The sequence below is a fragment of the Protopterus annectens genome, chromosome 14.part0, assembly GCF_019279795.1.
Source record: "Protopterus annectens isolate FY-2018-M chromosome 14.part0, PAN1.0, whole genome shotgun sequence".
Lineage (NCBI taxonomy): Eukaryota > Metazoa > Chordata > Ceratodontiformes > Protopteridae > Protopterus > Protopterus annectens.
This window is the reverse complement of record NC_056748.1, coordinates 1013736480-1013760997: the sequence shown is the minus strand read 5'-3', so window position 1 is coordinate 1013760997 and position 24518 is coordinate 1013736480.

Below are 24518 nucleotides of genomic sequence, written 5' to 3'. Positions count from 1 at the left end.
AGCGTGCATACCAGCAGAAACGCGCTCACAGTGGCTTACACGCGCGCACACATGCTTACACGGTTCAGGATCTGCCTATTCGGGTTAAAACGCACGCACACTAGCACAAACAGTGTTACAAATCTACCAACACGCTCCCACATGCTCAGTCTGCCTTACACGCGTGCACACTGTCCTACTCGCTCTTTATGGCACGCACATATGCGCATGCACGCCCAGCAAGAAACTTTGGTGTAAGTAACAGTGTACACCTTCCATTTCTTGAATTTCCCATGCTTATCTTGTGTCACTCCTCTTTCCATGATATGTGTCTGACATCTGTCATGTAACACTGACCTCCAATGAACTGCATTTCTTTCTACCATTCCCCCCTGTGATGTCACCTATCTCCTACTCTATTCCTCCCCCTTATGTATCTCATACACTATTCAGACTGTGCTCATTTGCTATGTGACTGTGGGATTCAGTACCCTAACCCTCATTTACATAAGATTGCCTAATAATGCTTAGTTACATGTCTTAGACTCAGCTTCTCCCCTTAGCAACCACTACACGGTGGCCATGTTGTTTTTGGTCTGCTGGTCCCTGCATAGTCATTCCATGTATTGCATAAAACCCACATTTGTGGGTTTATAACCTTCATTTTGATGTTTTATACAGCACAGCCCGTTTGCGCGGGGCTGCGCTGCGTTTAAACATCGGAGATCGCCGAAAAAAATAATTATATTTTTTTTATATTTGCATTGGGTTACCTTGCCAATGGCCACATATTTGGCCATTGGCATGCTGCCTGACACATATGCACCCTTTATTTGGAGCTGACATGGCTCCATTGTGATTTTTGCAGAAACATACTCAGTTGTCAACTGAGTACATTTCTGCAGCTAAAACGTCTCTTACATGGGGTGGTTTCTGCTTCGTGGATCGCTAATACACCTCATTTGCATACCTTTTGGCTGCAAGTGAGGTATTTAGCATATCCACGCCCAGTCCATGTAAGAGACATTTTAGCTGGTCTCTTACATGGAGTTTCGGGCTGTTCCTGGATCGTGAGGCTTGCATGGAGTGTTACATGTCTCTTACACTCCATGCAAGCCTTCGTGAATCCTGCCCAATGAGTATTTAGAACAAGAAATAACTATGAAAGAATTGAATGAAATTCTGAAAGATATTAACATGAATTCTGCAACAGGATTGGATGGAATTGAATATGGTATGTATTAAAAATAAAAGAGTAGCAAAAAATTGTTATAGAAGTTATGAATGAATGGTTACAAACTGGAATTAAATTGAAAGATATATGTACGGGAGTTATAAAATGTATATTTAAAAAAGGAAATAAAAAGGAGATAAAAACTGGAGACCTATAACATTGAATAATACGAATTATAAAATTTTATGAGAATAATAGCAAAAAAATAAAAAAATGGATAGAATATATGATCAAAATGTATTCGGAAGAAAAGGGAAAGGAAGTCAAAAGTTATTATGAATAATAAGAGAAATAGTTGGTGACATAAATAAAAATGTAAAAGTGGCAGTTACAATAGGGATCATAAGTAAAGCCTATGATAATATTCAGTATAAATCATTATGGAAATTTTTTGAAGGTATGATAGAAGGTATTGAGTTCAATGAAAAATATATAGATATATTGGGAATAATAGTTGGAAGGCATGAATACAAACAATAACAATGGGATAATGTACTCAAGTAAAGGACATGACTAATTTTTGGAAATCATATAGATTTTCATATAGAAAAAAGCACACTTGTTAAACACCATGGTAATGGGAAAAATGTGTTATGTTGCTAACATCTATATGATTCCTGTTAAGTATGAAAAGGACATAATGATGATTATATTTTCTTTTATGTAGGGATCTAGACTGAATCCATTCAGGACAGGGCTTCTGTATATGAATGAAGAGCAAGGAGGCTTGGGTTTAATAAACCTAATAGTACAGGCAGCATCTTTAATTCTGTATAAGGTATTAAAAAAATTATGAATGAAAATAAAAACTTGATAGAAATTATACTATATTATATATACAAAGAACTGTGAGAAGGAATGAAAGTTAAAAAAGAAAACATTGTAAATGAAGAAATAAAAGACTATCAAAACAAAATTGTGCTCTGGAAAATAAAAAAAGAATATATGTGAGAAAAACAGAAAGGAATGGTATCCAAGTACTATGAAAGCATTTTATTGCATTGATCCATGTAAAGATTTAGAAATAGATACGAAAAAAGCCATAATGATGAGATATAAATAACTATAAAAAGATTAAAAAATGTAATGATTTTTTATGGAAATTGTCTATTAGAACATTGCTGGTTAAGGCAAATATATAAAAAGCAAGATAGAATATGTAATAAATGTGGAGAGTCTGAGACTACCGAGCATGTGTTTTTGAAATGAGTAAGAGTTAATAATTTGTGGAAATAAATATGTAAATATAATTGTGTGAAAAGTTTGTTAAAATCTGAGCAAATAAATATAGACATAGAATTTGGTTATCATGGTGCATGAAAAGAGGAAGAAGTGAAGAAAATGGACATAATTATATTTTATGTTTCATGGACTATATGGAATGAGAGACTAAATTAAATTAAATACAATGGAAATGGACTTTGACATAGATTTTGGAGACAATAATGTTTTGGTTGTTGATAAGAGAGTGGGGAGGGAATGCTTAAACTGAAGTTGATAATGTAAAGATTTGTAAATAGATATAAATGTAGAGATTTGTAAATAGCTGTAGATGTAGATGTCTATTCATAGACAACTCATGTACCACCTAATCCAGAATCACCTTATGGCAGACACTCAGGATGGCTTCCATCCTCATCACAGCACTACTTCAGCCCTCCTAGCCTTTACCAACACCATAAACCATAATCGCAACAATAACTATATACCCTCAACCCTCTTCTTGGATCTTTCCAAGGCATTCAATATGGTTGATCACCAACTTTTAATCCACACCCTGCAAACATTCTGTCTAGATACTAGAGCCCTTCAATGGTTTCAATCCTACCTGAATGGTTGTCAACAGGCTGTCCTCTGGCAGAACAAACTCTCTAATCTTCTACCTAACACCCTTAGAGTACCACAAGGCTCTGTACTCAGGTCTTTGCTGTTCTCCATCTTCATTAACAACCTTTATACTGTCATCCCAAAAGTCAGCTGTATCCAATATGCTGATGACTCTACTCTGATTTGCTTGGCCACATGCCCAATAGAGTTATGGTCAGCTACCCAGACCACCTTTAATACAACAGAAAAATGGCTTTCTGAACATTGTCTGATCCTAAATCCCCAAAAAACTAAAATGCTGTTATTTTCACCAACATGTAGGTTTATCACTTTCACCTTTACCATAAATTCAAATGATGGCACAATAATCTCCCCTGACCCCTCTACAAAACTATTAGGTGTCATCATAGATAATAATCTAAAATTCGACCTACATGTTAACCAAACTATCAAAACCATCAATAAAAAAATTAGGGTCACTTTACAGAATAAAAGCCTTCCTAACCCCTCCAGCTAAAATTGCCATAGCTCGCTCTCACCTTCTTTCAACCCTTCTGTATGCATCCCCTCTACTCTTGAATTTAAACAAGACTGTTCTTAACAAACTCTCAATTTGCTACAACCATATTGCCAGGTTTGCCACTGGGCTGCCTTTTAGGACACATCATTGCATCAATCTAAATCAGCTTGGGTGGTTTGAACTACCCAGCCTAATCCAGTATAACCAACTGATTATGGCCTATAAAATCCTCTATAATCCAGACAATACTCCTGCACTTAAATATATTATCACCCCCTATAACAATCCTAGACCGCTTCGATCCTCTAACAAACTACTAATTCAGACTAGTAAAATTAATAACCAAGCCAGTGACTCTCTCTTTACAAACTCTGTAAGTAGACCCTGGAACTCTCCTCCAGCTGATATTACCTTACTTTCTACATTAGGTCAATTTAAAACTAGACTCAAACAACATTTGGCACTTAACGGGCTATGTCAATGTAGCAAGCCTGGCTAACTCTCTCTAGAATGTGTAAAAATCTGTTAACTATTTTACTGTGTAATTTAATTTAATCCTAACTTATGCTTGGGATTAACTCTAACTTGTGGAACTTTTTTAACTTGCTTACTTACATAATCACTGTAAATAGTCTGTTTGTAATATGTAATGCTGGTATGATGTAATGCTGTATCTGCTTACCCTTGGAGCTTTTCTCCCCGGGCCTCCGCTGAAAATGGACATGCATCCAGTCGGACTATCTCGGTCAACAAATGTAAAATAAAAATAAATAATAAAATGAATAATGTAAATATGTAAATATGTAAATAATATGCAATGTATAGATCAATAAAAAACCCTACTCATAATTTTTGTGAGTGGGAACCATTTTGGAGGAGCACTTCCTGTTTCCATTCCAGGAACAGAGACAGCCTGGAGAAAAAGGGAGGCAGATGAGGAGAGAAAAAGATGATGGCGTGGTGAATAAACTGGAGGAGAAAGCAAATATTGAGACTGGAAAATGTGTGCAGGATTCTGAGGAATTTTTCAAAGAAATCTGATAGATGGAGATGAGTCAGGAAATGGTGGCAGTATCATTACAACCTTCCAGTCGGAAGAGTTGCAGGATAACTTACTTAAAGAAATAGTGGTACAGAATGTGCCAGAAAAATGAAGGAGATGTTTCTTGGGAAACATTATGAGAAAATGCAAAAGGAGGATGCAGAGACAGTCCTGAAGAATAGCAATGAGATAGAAAAGAAAGCATATGCAGGCAAAGTAAAAGGAGGCAAAAGTGGAGTAAAAGAAGGCAGAAGAAAATGAAAAACAGAAGTATATAGTGAGGATTCAAAATAAACAATACAAAGAAATGGACAGGTATGAAGTGTGAGACAATTTAAGAGCTCCTTTGGGTGTAAAAGCACATGAGGTAAAATCATTTATTCTTGTTAACAAAAAGACATTTTGTGACATTATATTTGAGACATTTTTTCAATGCAAATATTTCTTCTAGAATATGAAAAAAGAAATAATGTAACCCATAGAATCTTTATGTGATAAAAGTATTTAACAGAGAAGCAAAAAAGAAAACGCATGTACAGTTTTGAGTAGAGGTGGAAAGAAAAACTTTTAAAGGACATTTGAAAACTTTATGTAAAAATGTACTGGACATTACAAAAATGTATGAAAAAATGGGTTTATGGACTGCTGGCTTGGATTGTAATATTGTGTTAAAAATAGAAAGAGAAAACATTTTATACACACACACACACACACACACACACACACACACACACACACACACACACACACACACATATATATATATATATACACACACACACACACCAAGTATGATAAATGTGGAACGAAAATAGTGGTGTCGTAAAATACTGGGGACAACCCAAAACATGTTTTTTTGTTGTTGTTTTTGTTGTTTTGTGGAAAAGAAGGACATTTGATAAGTAACTGTGACAAAAGAAAATGTGATATTTTTGGGGAAATGGGACATGATGCAAAAAAATATTAATTGGAATGTCATAAATGTAACACAATTGGGCATTTATGGGTGGATTGCAAAAATATAAATAAGAGTAAAGAAAAAGAAAGAGAAGAAAATGAACAAAGAGAAAAAATAGAAGTAGTAGACATAGATGAAAAATTAGATGAGAAAAAATACTAAGGAGGGTATAGAAGAAAATTCTGAAATAAGTGATAAAGAAGACACAAATTGGGAGGTAGTAAAAGAAAAAAGAATTCTATTGGAAAAAGAATAAAATACAAAGAAAAGGAAATTGAAAGGGATACGTACAAAAGAAAAAAGAAAGGAAATGGATGAAAGAGAATATACACACACACACACACACACACACACACACACACACACACACACATACACACACACATATATATATATATATATATATATATATAAAAAAAAAATATATATATATATATATATATATATATATATATATATATATATATATATATATATAAATATATATATATATATATATATATATATATACATACATCTAATGATTGGGATTTAGTGTAATGGTAAAGGTTAAACTGTTTCTTACCCTAATGGACTTGGTGCTAAAATACCTCCTCCACCTTGAACCTGCACACCTCCCTCCTACTCCTGCTTAATTACAGAGGAATCAAAAACCTGATGTAGAAAGGCACCATCTTTTGACTTAGCTTTTCTGCCCTTGCTTCATAGGAATCACAGGAATCATAGGAATCATATTCCATTCCTTTCAAAATAGTACTCTATCGACTCCTAATTTACTGCATGTCCCTTTCTAAAACCCCTGGCATAACTACATTATTTTCCTACTTTTCAGTGAACTGCAGCCCCCTGTTTTTAAAGAAAACTAAAAACAGAAAAGAAAAGGCCTTTTTTACTTTAGAATCTAGCTTGTCTAATTGTCCTTAAATCTGGCTGTTTATCTTCCCCAGACACTGGATTGTACTGGCTGATTTTTTTTTGTACTTTGTCCCAGGTGTAGCCCTGCTCCATTCACTCCACCCACCTCCATATCATTTCCTTTGTACCTAACCACAGGTTCTTGCCAACCATCAAACTCCTCCACTTCCTGTTACACAAGCTAATACCCACTACAAACTCCTCCCCAAACTCTCAACCAACTCACCCTATTAAAGCCCTCTCCTCATCTTCAAACATGCCAGACAATCATTCATGTCATACTTCTACCTGCACTGCTGCTCCTACACAACATAATATCACCTCACACTCTACCTGATGCCCTGAGCAACCACTCACCTATAAAAGTGTTACAATACATCAACTGCCTCCCCAAACCACACTGGGTTATCACCTGCCACAAACTTTCAACCTTTAACCCAGACACTTTTAAAACTCTCCTGTCTAGAATTGACTGGAATTTCCTTACTCAGCTCCCACTCAACAAAGCAGTCAATGCCTTCAACTCTACTTTCTTAAATATTTTAAAATCTCTAGCCCCACTGATAAAAGTTTGATTAAAGGCAAACATTTCACCCTGGCTAACTAAAACCACCCATACCCTTATGAAATCCAGAGATAGGGCATGGAAAACGTGGGTACAAACCAAACTTCCAGCTGACCACTTAAAGTATAAAAAACTTAGAAATCAGACAGAAAAACTTATCAACAAAGACAAAGAAGACTTTTATTATAACCCCCCTCCCCAAAACATTAAAATCTGACTAAAAAATATGGAATACTATAAACCAAATACTACACCCAGATAACCCAACTTCACCAAACCCATGTCCTGACAAGTAACATGAAGAAACTGCCAATACCTTCAACACCCACTTTATCAAATCCATTTCCAAACTACTTAATGCCAACCTCTCAAACAACAACACTTCAAACCTCCCTATACAACTCCGACCATTATTTCAGTAAGCTCCTTCTCTTTCAAACCTGTCTCTACTGACTATATCAGAACTCTACTCTCAAAGCTCAAACCATGCTCTGTAGCAGCAGACAATATTCTTTCTTACTTTCTCCTGATAGCTGCACACTCCCTTGCTATGCCTGTATCTAGACTAATCAATCACTCCATCTCTGAGTCTAAAGTTCCTTCTATCTGGAAACAGTTTTACACACTTCCTATTCATAAAAGAGGTAACTCCACAGAAATATCTAATTTCAGACCTATCACTATCCTTTCCCATCTCCAAACTCCTTAAGAAATGTATACACAAACAAGTTATGCATTATCTCTTACAAGACAAACTTCTGACTCCAAGACAGCATGGCTTCCATCCCAAGCATAGTACAACCACAGCTCTACTATCATTTGTAAACACCTTATCTATGGCTAAAGATGATCACAAACTCATATCCTGTCTATTCCTTGACCTTTCTAAGGCTTTTGACATTGTCTCACACACTCTGCTACTTAGTAAACTTGTAGACCTAAACTTCTCCCCGGATACAGTTGCATGGTTCTTTAGCTATGTCTCTGATAGGCTGCAGTCAGTATGATGGGACTCAGCACTATCTACCCCTCTCTCAGTAAGAACTGGTGTTCCCCATGGTTCCATTCTTGGACCTCTACTCTTTAATATCTTCACTAACTCACTTCACTCCTCTTGTCCTCAATCTAACATTGTCCAATATGCAGATGACTCTAGAGTCATAACTATTGCCAATGCCCCCTTAAAACTCCTAACAACAGACAACTTTCAACTCAGTAGAGACATGGATCACTAATAATCAGCTCATCCTCAACCCTAAAAAAACAAAATTACTACTCTTTCTACCTAAATCTGCAAATCACATTAAACTTTCCTTCTCCATAAGGTCCCTAAACAATACTCCTATAGCACAAAATTCCTTGGCATTACCATTGACGACCAACTAAAATTCGATCTTCACATTAACAATTGTATAAAAAAAAACAGAAAAAGCCTACTGTACAGCATCAACAAATTCCTAACTACTGAAGATAGGATTTATCTTACACATACCTACCTTCTACCATGCTTAACCTATTGTTCCCAAATACTCACAAATCTGAAGTCCTCCCTTACTTACCAAATTAGAATCAACCTACCACAAAATAGCTAGATTTGCAGCTCAACAAACATACAAATCTCACCACTGTCTCTCCCTAAAATACCTGAACTGGCCCAAACTACCTCACCTGTTCCTACAATCTCAACTCCAAATCATACACTCCATCCTATATCAGTCTGATTTCTGCCCAAGTCTATCTTCTCTCATCTCTCACTACTCCCCTACCAGGCTTCTCCGAAGCTCAACCCAAGACCTACTAAAAAGCCATAAACCCAAATCCAACACAGGGTGCAACTTATATAGCTACCATCCCTATATTGCATGGAACAAACTCCCACTAGAAATAAGGTCCCTGACTCACCCCAAATAATTTAAGCTAGCAACCAAAGGCCACTTTTAAAAACACTGGTCCTGCCATTGTACTCACCCTCCCTGATTATTACCCATCTTTTATAGTACATTCAAACTCATTTACTAAAACTTACCATTAACTACTTCATCCTATGCAACCGCCAAAGCTTCTTCTATGGTCTACTCCCTGAAATTCTTATGTAACCTTTTAAGTTTCTGCTACTGTGCATACAGACCTTATATTTAATCAACTCTCTTTTTAAACCAAAAGATAAAACTTATTCTACTTTTTTAACATTCTCCTTTTTGTTTATAGTACTGTTTTATCTGCAAACAATATACATGAGTGTAGCTTATTTATTTTAACTACCAAAATTCTCTATTGCTATTTTTATTGAAATGTATCTGTATTGTTATTTTTATTGCATTGTATACCATTGGAGCTTTTCTGCCGGGCCTTCTCTGAAAAATGGCAATAGCTCAGCTGAACACTCCCAGTCAACAAATGTAAAATAAATAAATACATTAAATAAAAGAAGAGAGGAAAGAGAGATTTGCTCCTATTTTTGTCAAAAAGAACACCTTTACTAGGGGTGGGATGCAGATAGTCAATCAAGACATGGCCCCTAGGTTGAAACACAAAGGTTTTAAAACTGTATTTGTTATGAATTTTAATACTGATCCCACACTTATTCAGGAAGTCATTCTTAAAAATTGGAATATGTTTGCTAGCTTTTCCAAATTGGATAACCTATTCAAGGACCCTATAACATTTGTGTCTAGAAAAGGGTGGAATATCAAGGAACTTTTTTAAAAAGCAATAAGAATTTTAAAAACAAAAATAGTGGAAGAACAAAAGTTGGGATATACACATATCAGGCTTGTGGCCAATGACCATATATCTCCAACTTGGATTTTGTCTTCCTTACAGGTAGGGATAAAGGAATACAGGCAAATAGCTATTATAATCGTAATAGTTAATGAGGTGATTTACCATGCTTTGTGCAAAAAAATGCAACTCCTTTCATGTATGGAAGACTGAACATAAACTGAGGAAGATAATTTATGGACACATCTGCAATATTAGGAAATGGGAAGAAAATAATGCCCTTTGTAGGCACCAAATTAAGTATATTGAATTTAGTTTTATATTTTCTCTACCAGTAAAAATTGAAAAAGATTCTAGGGGGAGGCCATGGGAAACAAGAATTAAATACAGGGAGCTCAACTGGCAGCTCACTCACGAAGCAAACAGACCCCCATGGCCTCAATGACAATATTTCCTTGGCCCCAGTACTAAAACTTAGGGCAGCTAAGCTATAGATATTTTCTGTTTGGATTATTGTTGTTTTTATGGAAATACTTTGTTTTTAGTGCTATGAAAGTTATGCATCCCTAGTTTTTTATTTATTTGTTTAGTTTGTTGAATAAAGTTTTTGTGATTCCACCACCTTCTACATCTCCTGGTTTTGGTGCTTAGCAGTACCCTTGGATTTCTTAGTTATCTTATAATGGTAAAGGTATTTGACACAACATACCGTGTTTGACTCTCACCTTGGGAGGGAAATTGGCTTGGCTTATTGCGGTCTATTAAGAAAGCTAGCCTAGTAATTAGCTATGAACTTATGAAACCATGAATCTAAGGAAAGGGGAAAATTAAAATTTTGGAGGGCTTTCTGTAAATATGAATAATATTAAGAATATTGCAAGAAGAATATGGATTTTGGAGTGGTGTAACACATGAGATGTACATGTTATTATATTGGAAGACACAAGATTTCTAATAAATTAAGAAAGATTACAAAGAGAGAAACTGTAGGGATAAAGGATAATCTGGAATTTAGGAAATGAAAGGTTCTGGAATAACCATATTCTGTTGAAATACAGTAAAGATATTAGATGCAACTACAGCAACAAAGGGAAGGTTAACCACTATAGTTTTAAAATGGAAAGAACAGGTATATGTAATTATAACAATATATGCTTATACTAATTGTAAAGAAAGACAAACCATATTTCATCAGATTTTAGACTGTGTAGTGATAAATATAAATACTATAACTAATAATAGGACACTTTAATTCTGATTTAAGAGGCAAGAGTAAAAATAAAGGAAATGATATAATAAGAATGTTAAAAGATATAAAATGTGCTAATTAAAACATTTTGGGACAAAATTCAGGGACTTACAAATGGTGTGTGTATAAAACTGAAACTGATCAGAAGATTTAGTTATAGTAGAAGGAGAGATATTTGAAACAGGATTTTCTGATCATCTTGCAATATGGACAGAGATCAAGTAAAACAAGGAATATATAAAAAATAGGCAAAGGAATAAAAAGGATAAATGAGAGAGCATGGAATGAAGGAAAGAGATTAGTAACACAGTTATGGAAAGATCATATTACTATAAGAACATTTCATAAAAATTGATCTGAATAGTGGATGATATTTAAGGAAAAATATATATATATATTTTTACAGTGGCAATATGATGTAAGAAAAGTACAGAAAGAAAATATTAAAAACATATAATAACATGATAGGAAGATTTAGAATATTGAACAGAAAGTATTTTGACAAAGAATAACAATTATATGAAAGAAATCAAGAAAAACAAGGATTGTTATATAAGCAAAGATATTTTCCAAGGAAAAGGAGAAGACATATTAAGTTGCTAAAGTAAATTAGTAAAGGAAGATGGTAGTATAATGGGAGAAATAAAAAATGTAAAAGGAAAAATGGAAGGAACCCAGGAAAAGATTATGAATAGTGTAGTCTAGTATGTATAAGAAATATTTAAAGAAAAAAAGAAGGTGCTGAATAAAGGGTCTATATCATTTGAGTGAAAACCCTTTTGTTCAAACACCTATTTGTCAAATCCTAATTGTTGAAAGCTTGATCCATTGAATGGCCATTTTAGTGAATTTTTCCTAAGGAAAACAAATGCTTGGCCAACCTAACAATCGTCAAAAATGTCACAAAATTTAAAACTGAGCAGGGTGGGAGCTGCACCCCACACCCCCCTAACTAAATTTACCAACTCTCAGATCACAATACAATGGGGAAAAGGGAAATTCCCAATGATGGCCAAGCATTTGTTTTCCTTAGGAAAAAAATTCGATGAAATGGATGTTTGACGGAGCAAGCTTTTGACAATTAAGGTTCGACAAATAGGTGTTTGAACAAAAGGGTTTTCGCTCAGTTGAAGTAGACCGATGAATAAAACATGGAAAATTTTAAAAAAAGTTAACAGAAAAAAAAGAATAAAGAGATGGAAAAGGAGATTTCTTTAAATGAGCTTGATAAAGTGTTAGGATAAGTAAATATATATTTGGCTGCAGGACCAAATGGAATAAGATATGAAATGTATAAAAAATGGAGGGATTGACAAAAATATTTTTAAAGATTTTGAATGAATGTTTAAATGAAGCTTTTATGTATAAAGAATTATGTAGTGGAATACATAATTTCATATTAAAGAAGGAAGACAAAAGGCAATTAAAAAACTGGAGACTGATAGTATTGAATAATAATTATAAATGCTTAAGAAAATAATGCAACAGAGATTTGAAACTAAAACGGAAAATATTATGGAAGATAGTATATATATATATATATATATATATATATATATATATATATATATATATATATATATATTATGAAGGAGTGGGTTGTCAAGAATTATTAATGAATAGTTAGTGAAGTAGTGGATGATATTATGTATAGAAAAGAAGAAGCAAAAATCATGAAAGGATACCTTAATAAGGCATCTGACACAACTGGAAATTAAATCATATGGATAATAATGAAAGAATATTATATAAGTGAGAAGGTTAGGAAATTATGTATGTCAGTGTATAGTAATAATAAAGTAAAAATACTTGAAAATGACTGCTTAAGCCAAGATGTACATCTGAAGACTGGAGTAAAACAGGGATGTTCAATGAGTTGCATACTCTTTGCATTAGTTAAGAATTTTATAATATGCAAAATAAATTACAAAATGAAGGAGGTGGAGTAAATATCACCTGAAGGGTTAAGAATTCCAGTTCTGTTAACATATGCAGATGACATTATAATAATTGCAAAAAACAAAATTTGTATAAAAGAAGTAATAATTTTCACAAATGAGTGTCTAGAGATGATAGGGATGTCTTTAAATAAATAAAAAAGTAGAGGTTTAGGTGATGTAGTAAACATAGGAGGTATATATTTTACAATTAATTAAATTTCTGTACTATATAAAAAAATTTGGAACTCTAAGCAGGATTCAATGGGAAAAGCAACAGAAGAAATAAAACAAACTTTTCTTTTCTAGAGAGCAAATGCATTTTCATTCAGAAACAATGCTTATTTGATAACTTCAGTACTGTTGTGAAAAATAGCATACTTAACAAGTGTATTTATGCTGCCAACAGCATTTGAAAAGAAATTATTACAAATATTTTTCATTTATATAGAGTTCTTGATTAAACCCAGTAAAAACAGTAGATTTGTAAGTAAATAAAAAATAATTATTAGGGTTGATTTACTCAGTGGTATATGCTGTCCCATCAAATGTGTAGAAATTGTAAAAGTGGATAAATGAAAAAGATGAGTTATTTGTAGTAAAACTGCATAAATTTGGGGATATGGTAAAAAGGGTCTATATTAGAACATCGAAGTTTCAAAACTTTGAATGTTCTAATATCGACTCCTATTCAGCGAATGCTTACAACATCGAACAAGCAGAATAGCGAATTTTTTTTCCTAGGGAAAAAATTTGCTCTTCCAAAACACATACACACAACACAAGCACACCAAACAAACAGAATTCCACACACATACACCTAAAATCTTACATCTAACCCTACACTAAACTATACATACACCACTAACTATCCACTTACCTTAACCCAAACCCTAACCCTAAGGTCTGTCACTATTGCACACTCACCTCACCCGCACCCTAACTCACCTACCCCCCTAACCCTCATGTCCACACAATCATACACTTACCTGACCCGCGCCCTAACCCTAACTCACCTAACCCATGCCCAGTCGCACACTTATTTATTTTATTTATTTATTTATTTTACATTTGTTGACTGGGCTAGTCTAGCTGGATATATGTCCATTTTCAGTAGAGGCCCGGGGAGATAAGCTCCAAAGTTCAATTACAGTACACATCTACAGAAGTACATATATGAGATTGACTACATTAATAATAACTAAAGCAGCATTAGCTAAAAAGTGGTTACAGGTATACAGAGTATATAACACAAAATATTGACTAAACATAATACAATTTATCATGAGGCTGCATTTTAACTGTTCAGAAAGATTGATAGTAAAACACATAATATAATTCTAGATATAAGAAGGGGAAAAAAGGAAAGTAAGACTGGAATAGAAGTTGAGTAAGAAAATTCTAATCGTGAAGACTGGAACTTTTATGAGAGTATACTAATAGGTAAGGCTAGGTAGTAGAGGTAGAATGGTAGTTGAATTCTGATGTGATTGTTACTGAGCTGAGACAGCGAGGTAGAAACAAGTAGCTAGAGCATATAAGGTGGGGTTGAAACAAGTAGTGAGAGCATGTAGGTTAGTCAGGTTTAGTACAGGGGCACATCCAATGTGTTTTAAGGAAGAGCTTAAGTTTATTTTTGAACAAGGAAATAGAGGGAAGTGTTGAAAGTTCAGTGGGGAGTAAGTTCCAGATTTTCCCAACAGTATTAGTGAAGAGAGATTCTCCAGCTCTATTGTTTGATTTGATAATATTTATGAGGATTTTTTGTGAAGATCTTAGGGATTTCAGGTTATTGTAGGGATGAATAAGGTTAGATAGTATGGGTGTCTTAGCAGGTTGATAAAGAATTTTATTGGCAATGGTCATGTAATTCAAGCCACCCTAGGTATTTTAGATTAATACAGTGGTGTGTTTTAAAAGGGTTACCGGTGGCAAATCTGGCTATGTTGTTGTAGGAGTTTTCTAGTTTTTTAAGGTTATTTGTTGACAGGTTAGTGAAAATGGGAGAGGCATAGAGTAGGGTAGAGATTAGATGGGTTCGGGCGATAGTTATTCTAGTTGCAGGAGTGAGGAAGGGTTTGATCCTGTATAGAGAGCCTATTTTCCTGTTAGTTGTTTTCAAGATATTATTAATATGAGTGTCAAAGTTAAGGTTGTTGTCTATGGTGATACCTAGCAGTTTGGTAGTAAGATCCTGGGATATAACAGTGCTATTATTGGAAGCTATAGTGAAGTCAATTGGTGGAGATTTATTGGTAGGTGTAAATATTAGAAGTTTAGTTTTTTGGGGGTTTAGTATGAGACAGCGTTTTGTAAACCATAGTTTTACTGTGCTAAATAAGTTCTGTGTAAGGAAGTGAAGTTCAGATTCAGATGTGGCTGAGCATATAAGTGTCGAATCATCTGCGTATTGTATGCATGTAGCTTGGGGAACTGCTTTGTGAAGGTCATTGATGAATAAGGAAAATAGGAGTGGGCCTAGTATGGACCCTTGAGGGACACCAATATTAATGGGTAGTTGGGTAGAAAGAGTGGTATTCCAGAGCACAGTTTGATGTCTGTTATTTAAGTAGGATAGGAACCATTTTATAGCTAGAGCATCAAGTGACAGAGATTTCAGAATGTTTATGAGTATATTGTGATTTACCATGTCAAAAGCTTTGGACAGGTCAATGAAAAGTGCAGAGGAGAGCATGTTAAGGTTGCGTTTTTTGTTGATGGTGTCCATGAAGGAGAGGAGGGCAGTAGTAGTGCTGTGGGAAGGTCTGAAGTCATGTTGGGAGTTGGAGAGCAGGTTATTATGGAGAAGGTGGTCTAGTAATTGCCTATGGATGCACCTTTCCATAACCTTAGATAAAGGGGAGAGTAGGGCTATGGGACGATAGTTGGAAAGGTCAGTGGAGTCTCCCCCCTTATGAAGGGGAATAATATGTGAGACTTTCCAAAGACTGGGGACATATCCTTCAGTAATTCTTCTATTGATGAGAATGGAGATGGGGTAGGCAATAGATTTGGCTGTTAACTGTAAGTATTCTGCAGGTAGTTGGTCAGCAGAGGGAGTGCAAGGTTTAAGTTTTTGTAAAAGGGTGAGAATAAAAGCTGTAGGGACAGGTTGGAAGTGAAATGGAGGAGGTGGGTTGGATTCAGACTTAGATGAGGTTGAATTTTGTGGAGACAGTTGACTGGCTAGAGTTTGAATAGTTTTGGTGAAAAAGGTATTAAAGGCATTGGCAGTTTGTTTGGAGTTGTTGTGGTCAGAGCCTTGTGGGTTTGGTGTAATAGATTGACTGGGGTGTAATAGATCATTATTGCTTGCCCAGAATTTTTGTGGTTTATTATGGTGGGATTGCTGTGAATGTAGGTAGTAGCTTTGTTTATCAGACATTATGGCTTTTTTGTTTCATTTCTCAATTGTTTAAAGTTTTGGAGGTCAATGGGGTTCTTAGTTAAGCGTGATCTGTGCCAGTATTTATTTCTGAGATGGAGTTTTTGCTTAGTTTCCTTAGAAAGCCATGGAGCAGGTTTGGTTTTTATCCTAATAGAGCGGGTAGGAGCGTGTTGGTTAAGGATGGCTAGGAAATTAGCACTGAAGTAGTCGACAGCTTCATCAAGATAAAGTTGTTTTAATGGGGACCAATTACAAGCTTTAAGTTCAGTTAAGAATAAATCGAGATTGAAGTTTTTCTTGGTTCTAATTGTTCTAAATATGGGTTTGGAATGTGGGTTGGTTTTAAGCCTAATAGCACAGGTTGGAAAGTGGTCGCTTACATTATCTGGGAGGGTTCCAGAATTGTAGGTCTGGGGTTGATTATTGATTAGTATCCAGTCTAAGGTGCTTTCCTTCTTATTGGTTTTGTTAATTCTAGTGGGTGAGGTGATTATTTGTGTAAACCCATAGAGATTAATATGGGTAGTGGGGTAGTTATTGTTGCAACATTTCCAATCAATGTTGAAATCACCAAGAATGATGGTCTCTTGGGGGAGGTTTTGAGATAACCAACAGAGTATGTTTTCAATAGTAGTAATGTTATTGCCTGGAGGAACATAGATGCAGATAATATAGATAGATTTAACAGAGTTTAGCTGAAGCTTGGTAATAAGTATTTCAGCGTTAGAGACATGGGGAGGGTTTTGGTGGAAGGTTGTAATTTGAAATTCAGATTTAAATAAAACTGCTACTCCACCACCTTTCTTGGCTGCACGGTCAAGACGTAAGATGTTGTAACCAGGTGGGGTAATTTCATTGTCTATAGTTATGGGTTTTAACCAAGTTTCTGTTAGACACAAAATATCAAAGGAGTAGAGTTCCAGGAGAGCATGGAGTTGTGTAATTTTGTTATTGATACTACGTGTGTTGAGATGAGCTATTAGTAGTGAGTTGAGTGCTTTTTTTAGTATATGGATGGTAGAGGAGTTTGGGGTAATGAGTTGAGTAGTGGTGGAGGTGTTTGGTCCGGGATTTGGGTAAATGCCTCCATCCTTTAAGGGGGGTAGTGTTAAATATCTAGTCTGAGTATATTTACTGAGAAGGAAAGGATGTCTTCTTGTATTTGGGAGGTAATATCTAATGTGGTTTGTCCTATGGTATTTGGGTGGTAGATAGCTGGGAGTGAAAGTTATATCGAAATGTTCAGTATGAGAGGGTAGAGAAGAAGTGGTCAATTGTTTGGTAGGGTACAGGATGTCTGACTGTGTTAGATGCTCATAGGAGGTTAGCAGGTATGCTAGAGTTAGAGTAGGCAGAAGTGGGAGTATGAGTAAGCTTTGTAAGAGGAGTATGTTAGGAGGTTTAGTTATTGCCATAGTAGTTATAAAATTATTACTAAACAGTAGATGTGAAGTAGTTGTTGTATGGAAAAGGTATAATGGTGGGAGGGATAGGAAGTGGTGGGGAAAAGCGTGGGAGAAATAGAGAAGAGTGGATATTGGGGATGAGATAGTTATTGGTGGAAAGGTGATGGTGTGTGGTCTGATAGGTATAAGAGTAGAACCTCTGGGGGTGGGTGAGATTTGGGGGTAGGGTGGGGAGCAGAGTGAGCCCGCAGGGCGAACAGAGCGGGTTAAGAAAATTGGAGGAGAAACAATCAGAAATACAGGTAACTATAGGTAAGTGAGATAGGACATGAATAGGAGATGTTTAGAATGATACAGAAGCCAAAGAAGCCACTTACCTGAACCTGACCCGTAACTTTCTACCACAGAGCTAAAAATAGTGAAGCGACAGAAACAGACAACTGAATTCTTTCCCTAGGAAATTTTGCTGAATAGGGGTCGATATTAGAACATTCGAAGTTTTGAAACTTCGATGTTCTAATATAGACCCAGTAAAAGCAGTAAAATAGAAAAACAGTGTATCAATGGAGAAATAAAATGTTACCAAGAAAAAATATTTTTGTGTAAAATAAAAAAAAAAATGAAATTGAAAAAGATAGAAAACTGTGGTATAATAATATACGGATAAAACATTATTATGTAAAACTGTGGGAAAATCTATCAGATGAAAAAAATAAAGCTATAAAAATAACAACTAAATGGTATGATCAGAAAGTAGAATGTCAAGATTTTTGTGCAGACTGGTAATAGATAAATTGGTAGTAAAAGGAAATATGCCATATAAAAAGAAAAGTGATAAATATGTTTCCAATGTCAAGAAGAAGAAACTACTATATGAAAATGTATAAGCAGATTTGTATATTTATATATTTGTACATATGTAAATATTTAGAAATAAGAGTTATTTTTCTATATAAATAAAGGACCCCTACTCTTTTCAGTATATGCTATGGGATCTTTTACATCCAGCTGAACTTAAGCAGATGGGGCCTTGCCTTAACATTTCATCCAAATGACAGCACAGTCAAAAATGCAGCACCCCCCCTTATGCTGCACTACAGTGTCAGCAATTGATCCACCTGTAGAACCCACAGCCTTGTACTGCATTTAATTACAGCATTGTCTAAGGGGTGGATTTTTATGGATTTCCAGTTAATAGATGATAGTGTTGTAAAGAACATTTCTGGGTTGAACTTGAAAAGGTTACATGTTGATATGCTGTTTAACTGGATGTGTGAGATGTCTAGTCATATAGACTGGGAGATGCTCACTGAGAGAGTCTGACATCGTATCTGTGATGGAGTATTTGCTAGGGTCTGATAACAGGATCCAGTCTAATAGAGAATTTGTTGTCTTGCTGTTTGATGTCTTGGGCTGTTAATTAGTTGTATGAAATCATATAACTTCATGCTAGATGTAGGGGTGGGTTTACCTTTATATTACCAATATGCATAAGTTCGATCCCAGGAAGGTCGAAAGTGCATTTTCAAAATCATAGAATGTTGAAAAAAAAATGGTTAGAATTTGAAATGAGTGGAATGTACATTGGTCTTTGCTCATTGCAGATTCAGCATTTCAGTTGCAGATCGCAGTATAGTGAGGATTGGGAAAATAACCCTTTCCCTCACTGCAGAGTGATCTCAGAGTTAGTATATTAAAGTAAGGGGTGTGGGGTGCAAGGAGGCTTGACCCCCTGCATAACAATGTACAGTGTCATTTGTAATTCAAAAATCATTGAATTTGGTTTTCCAGATTTTGATTTTCGAACTTTGGTGACATTCAATGTTTGATATTCGCAGTTTAAAGTTGTACAATAATGCATTCATAGTTGTCATTCTCGGTCATATAAAGGTAAACCGTAGGGGAGTAAAAGTTTAAGTCCAACCAAATGACATTCACATCACCTAGTAGCATTTTTTTTCTTGTGGAAATCTTATGGATATCGAATGTATAATATCTTCCAGTGTAGCTGTAGTGTCGCTGGGCGGGATAGAAAGGACTGTAATACATATTTGTTTACAATTGTTTATTTTGAGGAAAGCAGTAAAAAGCTCTGCTAAACTGAATTTTGGTGTTGGTTTGCTGTAAAGAGAAATCTGGTAGGTATGGGAAAATATTAAAACAATACCACCGCCTTTCTTCTTTTCTTTATACTGTCATTACAAATGATACTATAGCGAGGAGGTATAACTTTGGAGTAATTTTTGCTGTGTTTAAGCTAAGTTTATGTAACAGTGGGAATATCAGGCTTATGTTGGGTAATCCAAGAATGTAGATGAGCAGTTTTATTTCTTATAATTGTAACATTTATTGCAGCAAAAATTAGATCACCATGGCTGTGGATTAGCTGTTGTTGGGTTACAGAACGGCGTGTTAGAGAATTATCTTTATGTTCATTGTGGTAGGTGTGGCAATGATTATGGTGTATATCTCTTCCTAAAAGGTATATTGGGGAATTTTGCATACTTGTTTTTGGAGAGGATTATTGCACTTAATTTTGTTTTGGTTTGAGTTGAAATGCAATTAGTCAGCCTATATTTGGAATAAAGGTGAGAGTCAGTATTAAATAGGTTTGGTGCAATGTGTGGCGAGTGTAAATGTGAAGTATGGATAGGTGATTGGGACAGAGTTGGAGAGATGTTGTGAGATATTATTGAGTCATGGTAGGATGAAAGATGGCACAGTAGGATGAGAAAAATAAAAGATAAGCTGATGAGTAGCATAATTAAGTACAGGGATCTGTATTTTTATAGATGTCAGGTGGTGAGGAAGTAGCAATGAAGGAAGCTGCAGGACAATAGGAGATTGAGTGATGGTGGATTCCAAAAGCTGGAAGAGGACAAGTAAGGAGATAAGTATTCTCTATAAAGGAAGAGAAGTAGGTCGTCCTGGTATCTTTTCTGGAATGGAAGTAATAGAGGGGGGTATTAAAGATTTAAGTATAATAATGTAGTCAGAATAAGAACAAATGAGGGTTTATTTGGGAGAAGAAAAAGATACCATGTGGAATAGAAGGGTTGTATTAGGGTTGGTTTTAATTATTAAAGGATATAGTACAAATCAGTATGGGAGGTAGAAAGTTGGGAATGGTGCTAAAAATTAAATAGAGATAGGGAAATAGGAAACAAGAAACAGAGGTATATGTATAGAAGTAAGTCATTTTGTGAGGGTTTTGGAATAAATGTCACAAGTGAAACGTGTATGTGGGAAGTATAATATTAGGGTAAGGGAATAGGGGCAAGATAGAGAAGTGAAGAGAAGCTGAGCATAGCAAAGCTGAGTGGTGCGGGCTTCCCAAACTCATGTCAGACAGGTTGTCTGTCTTTTCCTGAGATTAAATAACTGGCATATGCAGTATAGTCTACTGGCCAAGCAAATGAGGACAGTGGCCAACTTAGTTATATATCCTTGAAGTGCACAACTATTTCACAGAGACTTTCAGTCACAAGGCAGGCATGTATATAAGTGATTAAAGGTAATAGGCAGCATAAAACTTGTAGGTGTAGGGCCATGTGGCAGAGCTCCTGCAATACTGAGGTCAGATGTAGTGACCACAGACTAATGAACACTAACAGAATTCTCAGTAAAACTTGTAGGTTTAGGGCCTTGTGACAGAACTCCTGCAATATCGAGGTCAGATGTAGTGACCACAGAGTATTAAACACAAACAGAATTCTCAGTAAAACTTCTAGATATAAGGCCTTGTCACAGACCTCCTGCAATATTGAGGTTAGACGTAGTGACTGCAGGCTATTAAACACTGACAGAATTAACAGCAAACTAGCAGATGTAAGGTCTTGTGGCAGAGCTTCTGCAATATTGACATCAGATGTAGTGACCACAGGCTATTAAACGCTGACAGAATTCTCTCTAAACCTTGTAGGTGTAAGGACTTGTGGCAGAGCTCCTGCAATATCGATGTCAGATGTAGTAACTGCAGACTATTGAACACTGACAGAATTCTCAGTAAAACATATAGGTGTAGGGCCTTGTGGGAGATCTCCTGCAATATTGTGGTCAGATGTAATGGCTACAAGCTATTTAACACTGACAAAGTTCTCAGTAACGCTTGTAGGTGTATGGACTTGTGGCCGAGCAAGGAGACAACATATAACACTTAATATATAATAAACATGTTATTTATGGTTAGATATCCATGGAAGGGTAAGCCACTCAGTGTTGTGAACAGTGGATCAAGATGATTGTCACTGTTTATGTGACACTGCAACTCCATATGCAAAAGATGAGATAATGGGGTTGAGGGTGGATGGCTGGAAGGATGAATGGATGGCTGGATGGATGGATGGATGGATGGATGGATGGATGGATGGATGGATGGAAGGATGGGTTTATGGTTAGATATGAAACATAAGATCAAGTATACTTGTTGCTGAGCAATTCAAGTATATCATTTCAAGATAACTTTTCACTGTTTAAGCTATCTAAACAGAAAATAAGGAGCACTTTCACTAATGCCAACAGTTTAAGGAATCAGTCAGAAATCATCTTAACATACCTCTCACAACACCAATAACTAGCCCAACATACTATACAAAAAAAGATCTTTCTAAATGTTATGTACTACTACTTCAGCATTGCTAGTAGATCTGTTAATATCATTTAAGATAATCAAAAATCAGGAAATGTAAAGACAGCAGAACAAACCTTAAACAATCTCAAGAAAAGCAAGGTAACTCTATGTTCTGAAACCATGTATGGATGTTTAATACCAGCTGGATGAAAAAGAAACAGCTGCAAGTATATAATTGCATGTAGACAGAAACAACTATATAATTTTAAGACATAAAGAATATCTAGTAGTGGTTGCAGTGTGTAAAAGCAAATGATCGTATCTATGCTTGTTTTTCAGCCTTCAGGCTGCTTTCTGTGCAAGATTGTGGAACAGAGGGGTCTGGCAGCTTGCCCTTGCTTAGCTGTTGTGTGCTGCCAAAGTTAGTATGTATAGTTATCACTGGGGCTTCCCCTGGCAACAATATTGTTTTTTTTAACCTTTTTTCACGATTCAGTCTTCAAAGAGTTGATTGAAAAAGATCACTCCTTTTGCCTTTGCTGATCTAGCAGTTCACTCTTAGATGAAAAAAATAGTAGTAGTGTATCTATATCATTTCATTTCTTGTGAGATATACAGTTGTACATCGGTCATTTGTCTTTTAATTTCTTTGTTTTCATGTATGTTTTCCGGTAGTTTTTCTCGGCCTGTTTCTTCAGTGATATAGAATACCAATCAGTTTCTTCAGTAAATTCCAGAGATTTATTATTTTGACTATAAGCAACTGCATTATCCAGTGAATAAAATATTTTTATGACTTCAATTAGAGGCCATTTAAACCTTGCTTAAAATAATAAGTTACCATTTATTTACTTCTTCATTAACTTTATTTTATTAACATTCTTGGAGGAATATCCATTATCAAATCTAATCACAATTTCTCCAATTTTAGGCGGAGGATTGGCTCATGCTTCCTTCCAGATTAAGTTTTTTTTTTTCTTACTGGACAAAAATCTAACAAATGTAGAACATGGAAAAGTATTTTTATTTGAGAAGAAATGTATTATAGGATAAAACGTTTAGTAAGTTTAATGCTTAACCAAGTTCTTAAATTAATAATTATATTGTATCCTTTATACTTTTCTGGTAATCTGTAAATTTTAATATCATGTCTTTATATTTACTATCCATATCGTCTATATCATCCAAGAGCCAGTTATTTGTTTTAATAAAAATTCAGGTTGACTCTTACCTTCTGTTCTTCTTCCATAAAAGTCATTCATAGTTTCTTTCATGCTGTTAATTTCATCACTTTGTTTCTTCTCAAGATTTCCAACTAAATAAATCTGTTTTTACATCCTTTAAAGTATTCATCTTAAAGTCTAATTTATCCATTTTAATAGAAATATCTTGAATACTTAACATAAACAGTCTTTTTTCACTGAAAACTCCTGTTTGCTGTTTTTGAGTGTCTCATTATCAGCTTTCTTTGCAGAAATATTTGTACTTATTTTTTGAAGAAAATACAGTATTTGAAGAATTTAAAATGTTCTTTTCACAACTTCTTTGATGAATTTATTTAATCCAAATTTCTTTTAAAAGTCTGATTTAAAGAAGTATCTTCTTTCAGAATATAAATTATAGTTACAGTGCTGTTAATAAGTGCAGCTATTATTCAGTCAAATTTCCCATACCCCAAGCACAACAGCATTTGATTGTACATAACTGGAATCCCGTACGTTATGCAACTAGAACCAACAATATGCAGATGATGCTTTTCTTGCAAACTGAGCATGATCTGTGGGTGTCAATTGCATGTGTACTCTATACATGGAGAACTTGCCCCCAAATTCAATAAACTCCATGTAGGAATAGTGGTATTCCTACATGGAGTGAATGGTGTTCATGTCCACATCCTCCTCTCAGCAGCAAGCATTTCGTATTAATGAAGGTGTGCTACTGAGATGGATCTGCAGACACAAACACTGAATGAGTGCAGCGGGCATGTTGAAGTAGTGCTCACAGATCCATAACACACCCCCTGCATTGTCAAAGTGCCGTACAGCACTTTACAATGCTTTCAGTGTCCATGGACACTGAAAGCAAATTAATACAATGCAATGCAGGGTGTGTGTGACAGGAACTGTCACACACCCCCTGCTTTGTAAGAGTGCCATATGGCACTTTGCAATGCTTTCAGTGTTCACGGACACAACTATAACACAATC